This window comes from Sphaeramia orbicularis, chromosome 6, assembly GCF_902148855.1.
Source record: "Sphaeramia orbicularis chromosome 6, fSphaOr1.1, whole genome shotgun sequence".
NCBI classification, from domain to species: Eukaryota; Metazoa; Chordata; class Actinopteri; order Kurtiformes; family Apogonidae; genus Sphaeramia; species Sphaeramia orbicularis.
Genome location: NC_043962.1, coordinates 46,955,035 through 46,970,812, shown reverse-complemented (window position 1 = coordinate 46,970,812; position 15,778 = coordinate 46,955,035). Strand labels below are relative to the sequence as shown.

Here is a 15,778-nt window from a genome sequence, read left to right as displayed (position 1 = left end):
TTGATCATTAATATCTTCAGTGTAATTTTTGCATTTCACAAATTCATCCTGCGGGCCGGATTGGATCCTTTGGCGGGCTGGATTTGGCCCCCGGGCCACATGTTTGACACCTGTGCTCTAATGGTTACATAAATTCCCCCGCCTGTTGGTGTAAATAAATTCAGATCATATCTAATACAAGAACAACAGTCATCCCTGCCTATCTTCAAGAAGCTCCTGAAGACCCAGCTCTTCCGAGAGCACCTCCTATCCTAACACTTTCAAACATTCCATTTTAAATATTCTAATAAGGTTTTTCCCAGGATAACCACAGATTCTTTCACGATTATCTCTGGACCTGCTGCGGTGGTCCGGCCTCTTCCCTGCCCTCATCATCACCACTCACTTATCCTCAACCGCCTCCATGTGTCTCCCCCTACTCCCCCCTTCTCCCCCTCTCCCCCAGTCTCTATCTCTATCGCTCTCTCTTTTTCCCCTTCTCTACTCTCTCTCTTTAACCCCAACTGGTCAAGGCAGACGGCCATCCTCCAGGAGTCTGGGTCTGCTCGAGGTTTCTGCCTGTTAAAGGGAAGTTTTTCCTCGCCACTGTCACCAGTCACAAGTGTTTGCTCCTGGAGGATTCTGTTGGGTTTCTGTAAATTGACTTAGAGTCTGGTTTTGACCAACTCTATATATAAAATGTCAAGAGATAACTTTTTTGTGATCTGGCGCTATATAAATAAAATTTGATTGATTGAGTGATTTAATTGGTTTTCCCCTGTAAGTCGCTTTGGAAAAAAGCGTCTGCCAAATGCGTAAACATAAACATAAACATAGGAATCTATGGACTAAAGATTCCTGATGACATGCCAAACACTCTAATGACAATTTTACATCATTTGTAACACTAGACAGTAGAAATACAACATATAGTGTATTTAAAATAACTACATTATCAATAGAATGTGAAGAAATACCAGTTTTGAGATTGTCACAAATATCAATGCTTTGTGTTGAAGAGATATCTACTGGAGTTGATATGCTTTCAGCTCTGCTCCTCCTGTTTCATTCCTATTAAAGCACTTAAGAGCTGGAGTCAGTCACTGTATCCATGCATCCAGTCTGCCCTCAGTCCAAAGTAAGAAGTAACACTGTCCACAGAGCATACTCTCAACAAGCTCAGCTGTAGTAGCTACTTTTTTACCTTCTCTTCCCTACATGCCAAGACCTGTTGCTGCTTGTTTTCTATTCCTGCCACCACTATCTGTTTCCTCACTGAATATAGTTACACACTACAACAGTTAAAAACACCAAGGACATTTGGGAATGACTGTAAATTTATTTTTTAATGGATAATTTCCAGGTAAAATGCTCTTTCTCAGTGCTGATAGCTGAAATTCAATTTTCAATATTAATATTAAAATGTGGCCCCTTGAATATGAAACAATTACCAATACAATAATAAGAAAATCAAACTTGGAATAAACCTTATTATTCTAATTAAGGATCAGGAAATGTTATGGGATGACAATCTGACCCATTCCCATCTGACTGCTCACTGCTTTTCCAGCTTTCCATTGTTTCTCCTCCCATCATCACTGCCGATCTCTGAGGAGATAGTGAACCAGCTCTTACTTGTGACAGGCAGGAGGACGTGTGGCGAGACACCCGGGTTAATTAAGTTTGAAATCGAGGAGATGATCAGCAGTGCTGCCACTCATGCTGCCAGAATCCCTCCATCGCTCTGTCCCCGCTACTACCACAATGTTCAGTCTGTTTGACAGGTAGAGAGGTGTTTGTGTACATAATTGTGAGACAAAGACAATTTCATTTTCTGAGAGGGAAAAGAGCCCAGCCGCTGTATGCTGCATCTTTGTGTTAGTGCTAAAATAATTATTCCATTGACCAGGTCTGCAGAGAAAATATTTTAATAAGCAAATAATCTAATTGAGTAAAAATGTCAAATATGTACAGCGCATGTCTGGCATTTTTCCTTTGCAGCTTTTCAAATGTAATGATTTTTCTTTGTTTTTACCATGTAAATTTGCCTTTTTTCTTTCTTTCTTTTTTTTTTTTTTTTTTTTTTTTACTATTTTTGGCCGACTAGCCTCTTATGCATTCATTGTGTGCAGAGGTACATGTACCAGCACCCAAAGCTTAATTTCCTCAATCACACATAAGCACACTCAAACTGTGGCACATAAAAAAAAAAAAAAAAATCATAAAACACAAAGAGGACAAATCCTGTCCAGGCTACCACCGCTTCTGTGCCATGATTGCTCTGTTCCCCAGGAGGCTGCTCTAAGAAGCAGGAGCTGTAGTGATTGTTGATGGGATGCCTATTGTGCCTATTGACATGAACGGCACGTAGAGCACCCTCCTTCACCACCTGTAATCCTGGAAAAATGGACTCTACGTATTAGTGAGACACTTAAAAGGCAGGAGCCATTTCACAGTCACACACGCAAACACATTAAAGCTACCTGTGCTTCGCTTAGAGGCTAAAGGATATTATTCCCGTGGCTCAGTGTCTAAACCTTTAGTGCTGAGACAGTCTGAGAGGAAGAGATGTTACGGATACCTACATATTCATTCTTTACCTGATAAATGGCTAGGATTAAATTATATTTTGGATTGTGTTATGATTAATTGCAGAGTCCTCATGTGATCACCATTTCTAATCAAATGCAGACACACAAAGGTCAGAGGGAATTAGCCCCCCATTGCCTAAAAATAAGCTGCTTTAATCAGGTTGCAGATGGCCTGATAAGCAGCAGGGTGGCATTACGGGCCGGTCGTGTGGCGTAGCTGAGGCGTGTCTGCGATAGCATCTGCACCTCGTCTCTAAAGGTGCCACTGTGTCTTTCATGTCAGGTGAGTGTGCTGACATTCTGTCACATCTAGACTTCAGATGTGGTGGGTGGAGGGCGTAAAACATCAAAGTCTGAGTTTATGTTGGCAGGAGGCTACACAGCGCTATTCTGTAAAAGACGTGGACAGACATGTACACGCATGCACGCGCGCTAGCTATGACCACTGACAAGCATTAAGTTTTAGTGTGAGATAGCGCTGATGCCTGCCAGTGAGGCCTACATTTTAGCCTCTTTATCTCCTCAGCCTTCTGCTGATAATTACAGCCGTCCTTTCTCTCGGCCTGAGTCGCACCAAAGCTGCCAGTCTGTGCAGCTCAAGCCAGAGGAATTATCGTCCCGGCCATCGCAAAACGGAGCACACCAAGGTCAGGCCCTATGTTCAATTTCACTTTTGATTCCAGTCCACCTTTCTTTCTCCTCTACCACTTATCCACTCCTCCCTCCAGGCCCTCCCACGCTGTCACCGTAGAATTTCACTCCAGGGCTAACCTCTATTTCCAGGACAACCAGCGCCTTGACACTCATTCATTTCCAATCCTGCAGAGTAGTCGGTTGAATGGAAATTGACGATTCAATTTTTGGAATGAAACTCTAGAGTCCTTTTGGAACTGAGTCTGCCTCTTACCCTCCCCTCTTCTCCTGCTTGGGTGCCCGTTCTGCCACCCCCTCTGCCCCCCGCCACTTGCTATCTCCGTCCTGGTCTGGTGAGTACAGCCAATTTCTCCGGTTGTGTGGAGACGTGGGCGAGATGGCTACCGCAAAGTGGAGCTTAAAACACCCTGCAGCTCCCACTGACTTCTCCCAGACACCTTTTCTCCATGCCTGCTCTCTCTCATCACTAAACCGCCGGTGAACAAGCAAACACTTAAAACCAAAGGGTTTATTCTAAGCATTGCTCCCAGCTGGATGTTGGGTGGCAATTTAAAAATGATCTATGCAAATGTAATTTCGCTGTGTGTCATCCAACACAGCCAATTAATGAGTGAGCTTCTCCAACCCAACTATAAATTAACAAGGCTAGATATAATAGCTAGATTAATGTGTTTTTCTGGCACTTGCCTAATTGCTAGAAGACTCCGGTGGGGCTAGTGTGAGCTGCCTCATTTCTACATGTGATAGAGTGAGGTAAGAGAGCGAGGGATAAACGCCTGCATCAACTCTATTCATCATTTATATGAACTTTGTTGCATCTTCTATTGGTTTTTATGGAAGGGAATGCATGAGGAAAGTGATGGGGAAAGATATTCTGTCCTCTGGGAACTTGTATTTACTTCGGCAGAAATTACTAGTATCAGCTTTTAGATCGAGACGGGTTTGAAGGACGGTATTAACTTCAGTCAAACTTTGTTATTTTATCGTATTTATGTTATTAATATAAAACAAACCCATAAGCGGGCAGAAGGGCATATGTTGCATGGATTGTGTGCCTGGTAATGAGGAATGAGAGCTCAAGACAGCAGGAGAACATGTAAGACGTAAGAGGTAAGGGAGACAGAGAGGATGAGTAACTGTCTGTCTCAGCCAAAAAGAACAAGAGAGTGAAAGAGACAAAAAAAACAAGCTCTGGGATCCAAAACAGCACATCACCAACAAGGAGGCCTTTTGTTTTGCCCCTCTCAACTGATTGTTCTTTTCGCCAAGGGTGAGAACGCTAATCCGCTGTGGAAAGGGGAGTTGGAAGGATTTACTCTAAGTATCCTTATTAGTGGGAATTCACTGATATAGGGGGAATGGGTAATGGGTAAGGGGAGAGGTAGAGGGCAGAATGAACAAGGAGGAAGAGGATAGCAGCAGGAGGGGCGTAGTGTATCCTGAATACACTGTAGGTGCCATATGAATCTTTAATACGGGGCTTAATGGTGAGGGAGGGAAGGAGGGAGGAGTAGAGAATATAAAGAGAGTGAGGGAAGGAAGCGGAATCTCCAAGGAGGTTACTGAGCACCCCGTATCACAACACTCCTGATAAGTGCCAGCCTCCCAGGATCAAACCTAATTCTCCACAGTTTCAATGCCACCACACAGAGTCCCTTTCACACACGGAAGATGGTGGCGAAGTATAGATGTGCCTTTGTCCTCAAAAAACAAACAGAGATGGGCCAATGTTCAGATGAAAACGGATAAAGAATCTTTCCAGGTGATAAATTTCTTAATTGCTTTTGTTAAACACATACCCTGCTGGAAGCTTGGCCATGGTACATCGTTTTAATTACACGCACAAGAGCCTAATTAGTTGTATCTGTTGTACCAGAGGCTAACATGCACCCAATTAGACCCAAATCAAAAGAATAGTACAGTCAGACGGGGGAAAACGGCGGCTCTTTGTTCTTGCACAGTATTCATCAAATAACAGAGGAAAGTAAAGATGGCGCTTAACTCCCCAAGTTGCTGATGTCACGTTCGCCCCTGTTATCTTTAAGCTAATTAAATGCATTTTTTCATGTGAGTGCTCAAGCGGAAGACTCAGTTGTCAGACTCTCCATCTTTTTGTCGTATTCACTGATGATAATCACTGAGGTGGAAAAATTACTTGTATGATAGAGACTAAACAACACAGTGGCAATTATGCAACAGTTTGTGGATTAACCTACACAAATGCATTGAGATCTGGAGTCAGATCAAGCAGCTGGTTTCCATAAAGCACAAAAAAAGAGACAGAATGTCTGAAGAACAATAGCGATAGCATTACTTCCTTTGCTATAAGAACACTGTTTGGGAATTAATGATGCTGTGACTGAATTCTAAAACAAATGGAGATAAAAGGAGCTAATGTAATATTTACACTTTAAAATATTTTTTAAAATGACCTAAAATTATCATTACAGTGTTTATAATGAAGAGTTATGCAGAAATGTATTGTATATTCATACCAACAGCCCAATGGATTAATGTCACCACTAGAGGGAGTAGTGAGTCACTGCCAGTTTCACAACACCATGGGGCCTTAGACCAAAGCACCAGAAAGTAAGCAGATAAGAACCACTAAGAAACTGACCTTGCTTGGATGGTTCCACACACTTCAGTCCAGCTAATGACAGCACAAACTGTACAAAAAGTGGAGGTGGTTTATGGTTTTACTGTGGCTGTTTTCTGTCAAACAAGTGAAAAAGTAGGTGGAGCTTATTAATACCCCCGCCCTGCCGCACAACACTTTACCATTCTTGCTCACAGACACTCTGCCAAGTCAGGGATTCATTTGGAATTTTAAAATAAAAATAACTATAAACTAAATTAAACTAAGTCAAGGTAGTTCAGTCAAACCAAGACAAACATTATTCTGCCCGAGTCTTAACTTTCAATCTAATTGCACTTTGTCTGCCAAATTGGATGAATAGTCTTCAATGAATCTGTTGGACAATTCAGTAAGTTACATTTTTCAAAAATTGCTGGAACTACTCCTCTGGCACTGCACCTCACCTGGTGGTAAAGAAAATGTGTGTAAAATTTGAAAAGAATAAATCTTCGAGGTCTTTCACAAATCAGTTGGACAAATATCTCAGACAGACAGACGGAAGGAAGGAAGGATGGACAGAGAGATGTACATTGGAATATACCAATAATTCCATCCATCTGTGAGAGCTAAATTAACAGAGCTATAATCTAATCTATTTTCTGATGCAACATATGCAGATTACTCAGACGTATTTTGACCGACTGTCAAATATAAGACCAACTGAATAACTGAGTTGTTTTGTTTGCAGAGGAAAACTTGATGATCCATAACACATGTGCAAACAATGAGCTTTATACTTTATTAGAGGTAGCACAATAACCATGATTCCTTTATGTGTGTAACATTTGGCTTATATGGCATTATTTTGTTGCTTTAAATGTTTTCCAGTATGTAAAAATGCCTTGTTTCCACATATTTGGACACCTGTTAACAAAATCATTGGATTAAAGGTTTCCTGCCTGTATGTAGGTATAATTAAAATCAATTTTCCAATTTGAAACATTTGTTAGAGAGGTTGTCAAATGTAACAAGTTACATTACTTAGATGAAGTAATTACAACAGCATTAAAATTGCACTTTCGGCAGCATGACTAGTGAGCTCTACATTTCAAGAGGAACCCTCTCATCACTGACTAAGAAGGGGTGATATTGTGAACCATCTTAAAAAAGTAGTTGCGGTTGCTGAGATAAGATATTAGGAAACTGGTGTGGTAGCTCAAAGCTAAAAATACTCAACAACATCCACAAACTATTTTCCTCATGACATGATGAGTAACATGAAGAAAAACCCAAAAGTAGCTCCACTGCTTTTAAAATACAACATTTTCAGAGCTTTCTCGGTGTCACCAAAAGAACAGCTCCGGCTTCCATGGTGGTTTTGCAGTCTTGTACATCTACTACAGGTTTTCACAGAAAATTTAACAATAATCACAGCATGCTTTTACCTCCTGCCTTGTGTGGACTAACCACATTTCAGAGAACACATTATGGTCTCCTAAGGCACCACTACAGCAGAATCAAAGTGAGACAGCAGTTCAGGCCATGTAGTGTTTCATTTCTATATGTGTGAACTTTAATGTCTGCGCTTTTCATCATTTCCATCAGTCAAATGGCAAGTAACTACAGTGTGTCGATAAATGAGCTGGGGCTAAATGGATTCTTGTGGGTTTATTTCTCAAGCCATGATTACAAAAGCACACTTACCTCCCTAGGTGTTCTCTTGTTTTTTTCCCAAACCTATTTTCAGGCAAAACCATTTTGTCCAAACTCTTGTATGTTAGTGGTTGAGGTATGCAGTATTATAAAATACCGGAGAGAACATTTAAGGCTTTAAAAGCAGTTAATGTTAATAAGTGGCATCTGGTGGAGTGGGTCCATTTCCTTGATTGGTTCTATTCTACCTCTGCAGGAGACATGCAATCTGTATTGTGAATAGTCCCCGACAAGTCACATCTTAGAGGTGGGAGTGGAGAAAGGTATGAGGCAAGAGAGGGCACTACTGATTGTTACCATGGCAATGGTAGACCAAGGATCAGGAGGTTAGATCTCATGGCATGCAGCACTTGATAGCTGCGTGAGGTCACACGTGGGAGATATTCCCATGGTTTATAATCACTGTCAGCCAGAAGCTCAAGTAGTCTGTGCACACATGTGTATGTATGTGTGTGTATGCGTGTTCCAATCGTCCTGGGAAACTCATCTGGCCTAAGCCTCCAACTGGCAGCAAAATCCTCAAATCCTACCTACCAGCTTTCTCATGAGTGACAATCTTTTCTCACAGTTCCCTTGTGGGTTCTTACTTTTAGAAGGAAAAAAAAAAATATAAAAAGGATGTGAGATTCTAACAAGAGATAATCTGTTTTGAAATAATAGAAACAGGTGATGCTACTGCACATTGAGCATGCAAAAATATAGCCAAACATCGTCCATGTGTTCTTATTTCCCAATCAATAACTAGTGCATACACCAACAGCAGCTCTCAGTTATGCAACCATGCATCCTGACTCAAATCAATGCCAACCTGCTTTAAAAAAAAACCTCATCATCATCTGGCTGTGGCATGCTCATTGGGTCTTCCACTCATCAACTTGCACGCTGAATTTTCATTAGGAGGCACTTAATAAAGACAGGCACGTAAAGAGTTTCTTTCTGGGTGGGTGCGTTATGTCGATTAGGCTGACTTAATCTTTATCACAATAAACAACATTGATTACAAACACTGAATGCTGACAGAAGTGTGTTAAAATTAAAGTGCAAAGGAGGACGGGGCAGACGAACATGATGGAACGCCGTAAAAGACGATTGGAGAGGAGTTGTATGTGTTAAACATACAGAGGGTGTGAGAGAATCAGTGTGAGAGATTTTGACTGTGTGTTTGTGTGCAGGAGCAAAGTAGACAGAGAAACCACAATCATTCCTTTAGGGGTATCAGATTCCCAGTGAGTCAGAGTGTCAGACCGCTAACAGACACACTGGGCTTCTCTGTCAGGACACATACACTCTCTCTTTAACATATGAGCAGAAATGAGACTGGCTCATATTTCCTCAGCTGAGACCAACATTAACATAACAAATCAAACCAAACCTGTAATGACAACGCCGATGTAAATAATCTCTGCTGCGCACTTGGGTGAAGAGGAATTTCTTTTTCTGACACAGTTCACCTCGGGGTCACAGTAGCCGAGACGAATGGTTTTCAGCTAAATCCAATCCTGAGCGGCTACACAAAGTTCTTGACAGCAGAGAAAGAATCAGAATTATTCTGCTCTTCCTCTGCACAAACTACACCTTTAGTTTCACTTCTCAGTCTACAGAAAGAAAAACAAAATCACATAATTATTTTAGTACAAACCCTTCAGATCAATTTCATCATTTCATACAAAACAGAAACTCCTCTTTTCATGCAACAATTCGGTTAAAATGGACAGTTGTTCAGTTTAAGTGGAGGAAGCCAGTACATCCTCAAGGGCGATGACCTTGCAGGGCTTAATAGATCTTTTCGATGTTTGCAGCCTTGGTATGCTGTCTGGATTTGTTTACAATGCAGCATGCTCAACATCACAAATCAGGGATTGCGTGGCTGTTGTCAGGGATTACCGGTCTGGTCTTTTCAGTTTTTCATTAAATTGCTATATCGGAAAACAACACCAACAGAACACATCAGCCTCTTGGCAGAAAAACCATCTCACACACACATTTGCAGGACACATTTATCCATGTGAAGGGTTTTTTTTTTTTTATTATTTTATCTATAATACTGTGCTTCCTCATGAATAAATAAATGATCTGACAGACTCCTCGGTGACAGAGACACATGAGCTTTTCTATTTTTTAAGAGGAAAGCCACACTGACATGCTATAGGAAAGCATAAATCAAGGAAAAGCTTACAACCACAGGGTGGACATCACAAGCAGTATTTTTAAAGCAGTAATATGTTTAATATCTAAGCTTTTTATCCTATATAGGGTTGCAGTGTGATTTTGTTTGACACCGTAGAGAGTGGAATCCTCTTACTTTCGTCTTTATGAGGTCAACAGTGGAAATGGACAGAGTTCAGACAGATGGGGCCCGAGGCAATGAGGCAGGGAAGAGATAAAAAATTGGGAGGGGCATCAAAGCAAGTGGGGGTATTGAAGACAGGGATGTTTGGCAGGACATAAATATGTAAAATTAAGGAGAATTAGAAGAATCATTGGTAATGAGACACCAGGCTTTAATATTATTGATTTTGTCTTCAAACCCCCATCATGCACAAAGGAACACAAAGAAGTCCCACTTAGCTGCACCTGCTAACTAAGACATCTCATGTGCACTCACTCCCCTTTTAGCCTGGCCTGTTAACTCTCCTTCCTCTGAACACTGATGTGGTCACTTTTCCCTCCCCAGGCCAAAGAGGTCCTCTGTAAAAAAAAAAAAAAAAGACTATTCACTGAGTGCTGTCTGAAGTGAAGCTTTGATAAAAGTGCCTTTTTTCCACTTCGTCACTCAGATCTGCAGGAACCAGTCTGCTCCAGAGGCTGCCCCCTTGCCGTCACAACCCCCTGCATCTTTTAGAAATGAAGCAGGCTGGCAGAAGGGCTTCAGCTAGTCTCCACCCTCGGGGCAGGAACATGGCCCTGACAACTATCTCCTCCTTGCGACAAGCAATTCCTCTCCGCAGGGCTACCCAAAGAAAAGTGTTGATGCTAACAAAATGCATGACAGCCACTCACTTATGTTAACAGCTCGCACACACAGAAAAGCAGTATGCCTATGTTTGAGTTTGGTTTTATTTTCAATCACCCCGTCTAACATCTGAACTCTGCAGTCTCAGGAGAGGAGGGCAGCTGACAGTGGGCCAGACAGCTCCTCTCTGCCTGGGGTTTGAACTCTTTGTCCTGGGGAGCGATGGGTATGCGAGCTGGGATGGCATAGGGGAGGTGTGGGTTGGGGGGAAAGATGGTTTAGCAAAATTGAAGAGCCTAAAAAAAAAAAAGGAGGCCCATCAATATTCTGTCATGGCTGCCTGGAAGAACTACTGCTGCAGAAATGCTGAGATAACACAAGACAGACAAGTTTACTCCTTTGCCTTTTAATTCACACTTCTGGAAAACAACTGGGAAAACTTTGCTTAAGTTCCCCTTAGAGGCAGGGGATGAAGGCTACAAGTAATCAAAGTCAATCAACCTTGGCAGAGGGAATAATCAAAGATGGAAGTATGACTGTATGTTTTGTTTTCAGGGCCTCCATGGGGTTTAGTACATACAGGGTGTCCTCATGTTAGTCAATGAATAAGAAGAAAGACAGCAAAAGGTCCTCAGAGGAGAACAGACCCAAAAACAAATTTAAGGTTAGAAAATTGAAGGTTTCTGGGAAGACTGAGGAGGGATTAATCGCCTCTGTTTGGCTAAACAGCTCAAGAAGGGGTAAATTGTTGAGTCTACAGGGTTTTACAGATGAGCGGATACTCATCGCCTTGATTTCTCTCACAAACTAATCACTCCAAACAGACTGTGCCTAAAGAAGCCTCATGTTTATTTCACAGTGGTCTACTGCTGTATCGTTTAATATGGTGAGGGCTCCAGCTGACCTGTTAGAGCAGATAGCGCAGAAGAAATTCTATTATAGAGCAGAAAAGAAAAAAAAAAAAATGTCCAGCAGACCTAAAAGTGCTGTCACTGCTGTGAAAAGGGCAATGACAGCTTCCATAGACCATTCCACTTCAGCACTTTTAATGCATGTTAAGAGGATGGGACTGACAAATTAAAATCCATATCAATTACTACTCGTCTCCTGTGACTCAAAAAGGGTAGGAGTGTTTTAAGGTAAAATACCATCCATTAGGTCGACATCATCAAAAATACATTAGGGCAACTGAGGGCAAATTTGATGGAAGAGGGAGTTTTGGTATACTGTATTTATTTAATGATGTGTACTGCAATCAAACTGAAGATAAAAACCAGGTACTGGCATAAATCCAACAATTTCTTTCTAAAGAACTCTTATTACCTTGTAGGCGTCAACAGTTGATTCACCACACACTGACATTCAAAGTCCCCACTGGTATCATTAGGTTTCGTTTTGTTTTGTTTTTTTTTTTTAATAAAAATGAGATATCTTTCTCAGAAATGTCTTCTTTGACATATTTCCAGCCAAGCTATCCAAATACCTCATAGACTTGTGACTTCCTCTTCTGGAGGGTTTCCACAAAGACTCAAACTCATGTGTGCATTTCTTGTATCACATCTAAGATAGCATATCACAATGAGTGGGCTACAGAGCCTCCCTCATCCACAACAGATACTACTGTTGTTGTTTTTCTTGCAGGCAGTCACAGCGTGCAGCACTTGAGGTTTGCATCTAGCAAGTCTGAGCTATTTGAGAATGTTGATTGAAATGCAGTGCCCTCTGCTCATGAAATATGCGAGTTATCTAACTAAAACATCACAGCAAATGCACGTGCCCATTGTTATTTGATCCGTTAAAGATGGAAAACCAGGTTGCTTTGGGGCTTTCTGGAAAATAAAGTCATTATACAAGCTCCCTAATTAAACCTTGTCATATACACTACTTAATTAATCAATTAAAGTGCAGCCACCAGTGTAACCACATGGCCTCCTGACCTAAAAAAAAACTATGTAAAAGGGTAGATAAAGTCCACAAATTATGAGTTGTGAGAACAAAAGTCATCATAATAATTGGCAATTTTTATAAATTACAGTGAATCGGGTGTCTGTGCCTAATGAGAGGAGAAAAAAAAATAGTTAGGGACAATTTAGGAGACATCATCACAGTGAGAAAAGAGACCTGAAAATCCTAAAGTCAATTACCCCTGCACATTTCTAACCCAGATGCATGACTGACCATGGATTCCTTCAATTCTCCATTCCGACCAATTACACTTGCAAGAGACGGCCCACCACACAAAAGATATTCCCAGTCCAATTTTTCTTGCCCTATCTTACCCCTCTTTCTCAGAACAATATATTCAATCTATCAGACAAGGCTGGGGCAAAGTGCATATTCGAAAGTATCTACGGTGCAGCAGTGATGGAAAAAGAAACAGTAGTGAGGAAAGCAACTTCAAGTCAGAGCTATCTGGCTGCCTTTGATCAGGAGGAATGGTGGATTATAAAGGATTCTCCAGAAGTTTCCACTTAATCCCCATAACATTCTATAAACCCACCAGTAAACGTTACAGCAAGCACAAGCATAGTCCCAAGGTCAGATTAGAGGTACATGCTCCACACCCAGGTCTCCCACAATATTCCAATTTACAGACAGAAACCTTTTTTCTCTCAACTACATCGCTCCACAGTATTAGGTCCAGAGCACTGGTTTGTATGGCTTTCACTTCAGAAAAATAGAAAAAAGAAACCATTTATCATTGACTTTGGTCTCATTTCTTTTCCTGTGATGGATGCTACTGACTGAACCAAGCAGGTCAACTGTTCCACAGTGTTAGGTGAGGACTTTTGAGAGAGAATCAAAAAGTGACAGGAAAAACATTTCTCCGGGGGAGTTAACTATCGAGAACTGTGATGTTTTCGGCCTACAACAGCCCCGCAGCCTCTTTTGAACTTTAAGTGTCACATCTCTAGAAACAATTTCAAATTGTGTTGGGAATGTGTTCATCGGTGTGTCCTCTAAGGCACAGTATTATGTCTGTGCGGGTGGACTGATGAGACAAGCATGCAGACTGCGTTTTTGTGTCGTCAATCACCGTCCCGTACAGTAAATGATTTTTCAACAAGCTCCGGGGTGATGGATAATCAGAGTGAAAGGGTGGGCTGTGTACTTCTCTCCTAGTTTTTCATTGGATGGTGGGGAAAAAGAGACGGTCCCTAAATCACCACACTCTTGTTGTGCTGTGCACGTTTTTCCATGTGGGTGCTAACGTTAAACGTAGCGCCCTGGGCCAAAGCAATGATGGATTCCCCCTCCTGGCAGCTTTCCTTGTTTCAAAGGAAAAAGAGAAAGGAAGGGAGGGGGAAGATGTCTGGGGACAGAAGCCCCATGTCGAATGAGAAGCTGCCAACTGGATCCTCTACAGCTCTTCATCAGGGCCGGTGGTCCTGGAGGGGTGGGCTGCTCCAGGCAAATGCTGAAAACTGCAAGCCAGGCAACACATCTGTGCAGCTGGGTTCTCTCTACGGCATGAAGCACATAAAGCCTCCAGCAAGTGGAGGCATGAGCGTAAGGGACAAAGAGAGAACTACAGACAAAAACAAGGGACAGGGAAAGATGGAAACAGAGGAAATCAGGATGTATGAGTGGCTTCTGACTCCAGGTACTGAAACCAAAACTTTCTCTCCCCTCAGTATCAACCCTTTTAAGCAGAAACCAAAAGCATCACTCCAATGGCAAGACTACCAAAGGGATGTAAGGCAAATCTCCATGCTAATTCTCCTCCTGCAATCATTCTTGTCTCTCTCCAGCTGTATAGCTCACATGGTTTGTCTCCATCTATTTTCAGTCAGACATAATTAAGGCCCATTGTTTATATTGTTGATCATAAATTAAGATGATTAACCGTCTGCCGGAAACATTTTTTCGCTTGATGGTATTGTTGTCACAGCATCTCTGTCTCACTGTTGATCCTTTGTAAAATATATATTCTAAACTGATTGCAGCAGTTGTGCTTGCATTTACTTTACTTATGATATTGTTTGCTTCCACATTCCAACCTTGTTTATCTCTGCTCTGCAACCACCACTTTCATTCTGTTGTCATTAATCCACGTCAAAAATTTTGCACAGTGTAGCTGAGCTGTCCACCCAAACAATGCATTAAACTTAATTAGAAAAATTTAACTTTCCTCATACACACTATTGACGCAAACAGGGTTTTTTTTAGGAGTAATTATGGGCAGACAAATATTTTTGTTAAGGAGAAATATTTAATTTTATACTGTTTTGGGTGGGTGGGGGTGAAAATCTCAGATAGCAACAACAGCCCAGGAAAAACTGTGCTTTTAGAAATAAAGCTTTTCATCTTCAGGCACACAACTACAAACAAACTCCAAAAGATTATTACAGCTGCACATTTTTTGTTATCCACAGTGTAAAAACACAACCTGCTTGCTCATTGCCTTGTACTTCAAGGCTGTATTTTAAGTTGTACGACCCCAGACAGCTCCAGAGTTATTTGGATGACCAGCTTCGATGAGTAGGTGATGAGTAATTTAACAAATAATGGGTAATTTAACAAGCGTTTCATCTTCTTAGCTGATCGTGTTATGCGTTTGCATTTTTTATTTACTGCATTCATAACACACTGATTTACCAGCAAATGTATACAGACAGGGTTTCTGTCCTTGCACTTCAACAACACGACGATACTCATAACTTCAGCTTATTCGAGATGAAATTATTTATTAAGCGGAGAAATAATATGATCAGACACATTATTACACTACTTTCTGCCTGGCAATAACAACCTTGTTTATTAAACATGTATACGGACCCAGCAGTGTATAATGTGAAGTGTGACCTTAAGTTTTATCACAGCAATCATGACCCTGTCCAGGATTCCATTAAAGAATATCTGTCTCATTAGATTATGGAATGCAATCTGTGCAGGGCGAGATAAAGTGGTACCAGGTCACACACTCAATATCTCATCATTATGTAACAACGGAGAGTGCAGCCATGGTTCTCTACACACATGCTTACCAATGTACGCACATTCTTTCTCTCTCCTGATAACAGTCAAACTGGCAGTCCTCTCATCAATATACAACACAAATAGCACAAAACATGAACTGCAGCAACACCACGAAGGAACTGGGAATAGCAGAGAGTTGTAGAAAATCAGAAAAGGCCAAATCCAGCAGAGAGTTTTCACACTGCCTTCAATTTCTACTTTTTCCATCTCATTACAGTGCACTTTGAATACTAACGGACAGGGTTTGCACAGCCATGCAGCACTAATGATTTACAGCGACAGAGAGTAAACACACTAAGATACAAGCCGGGCAAACGGGCCTTGGAGGTA

The 15,778-nt window shown here is 41.4% G+C and overlaps 1 protein-coding gene and 1 long non-coding RNA gene across 6 annotated transcripts in view; one reads left to right on the top strand and one right to left on the bottom strand.

Moving 5' to 3' along the window:
* Positions 1 to 15,778, bottom strand: part of plxnb2b (plexin b2b) — a 117,587-nt gene that overhangs the window by 48,198 nt on the left and 53,611 nt on the right. The gene's annotated exons all lie outside the window — the stretch shown is intronic.
* LOC115420771 (uncharacterized) lies at positions 2,781 to 14,362 on the top strand. Its single transcript, XR_003935595.1, has 3 exons — positions 2,781 to 2,853; positions 3,097 to 3,217; positions 14,104 to 14,362. It is a non-coding gene; the product is annotated as an uncharacterized LOC115420771 (long non-coding RNA).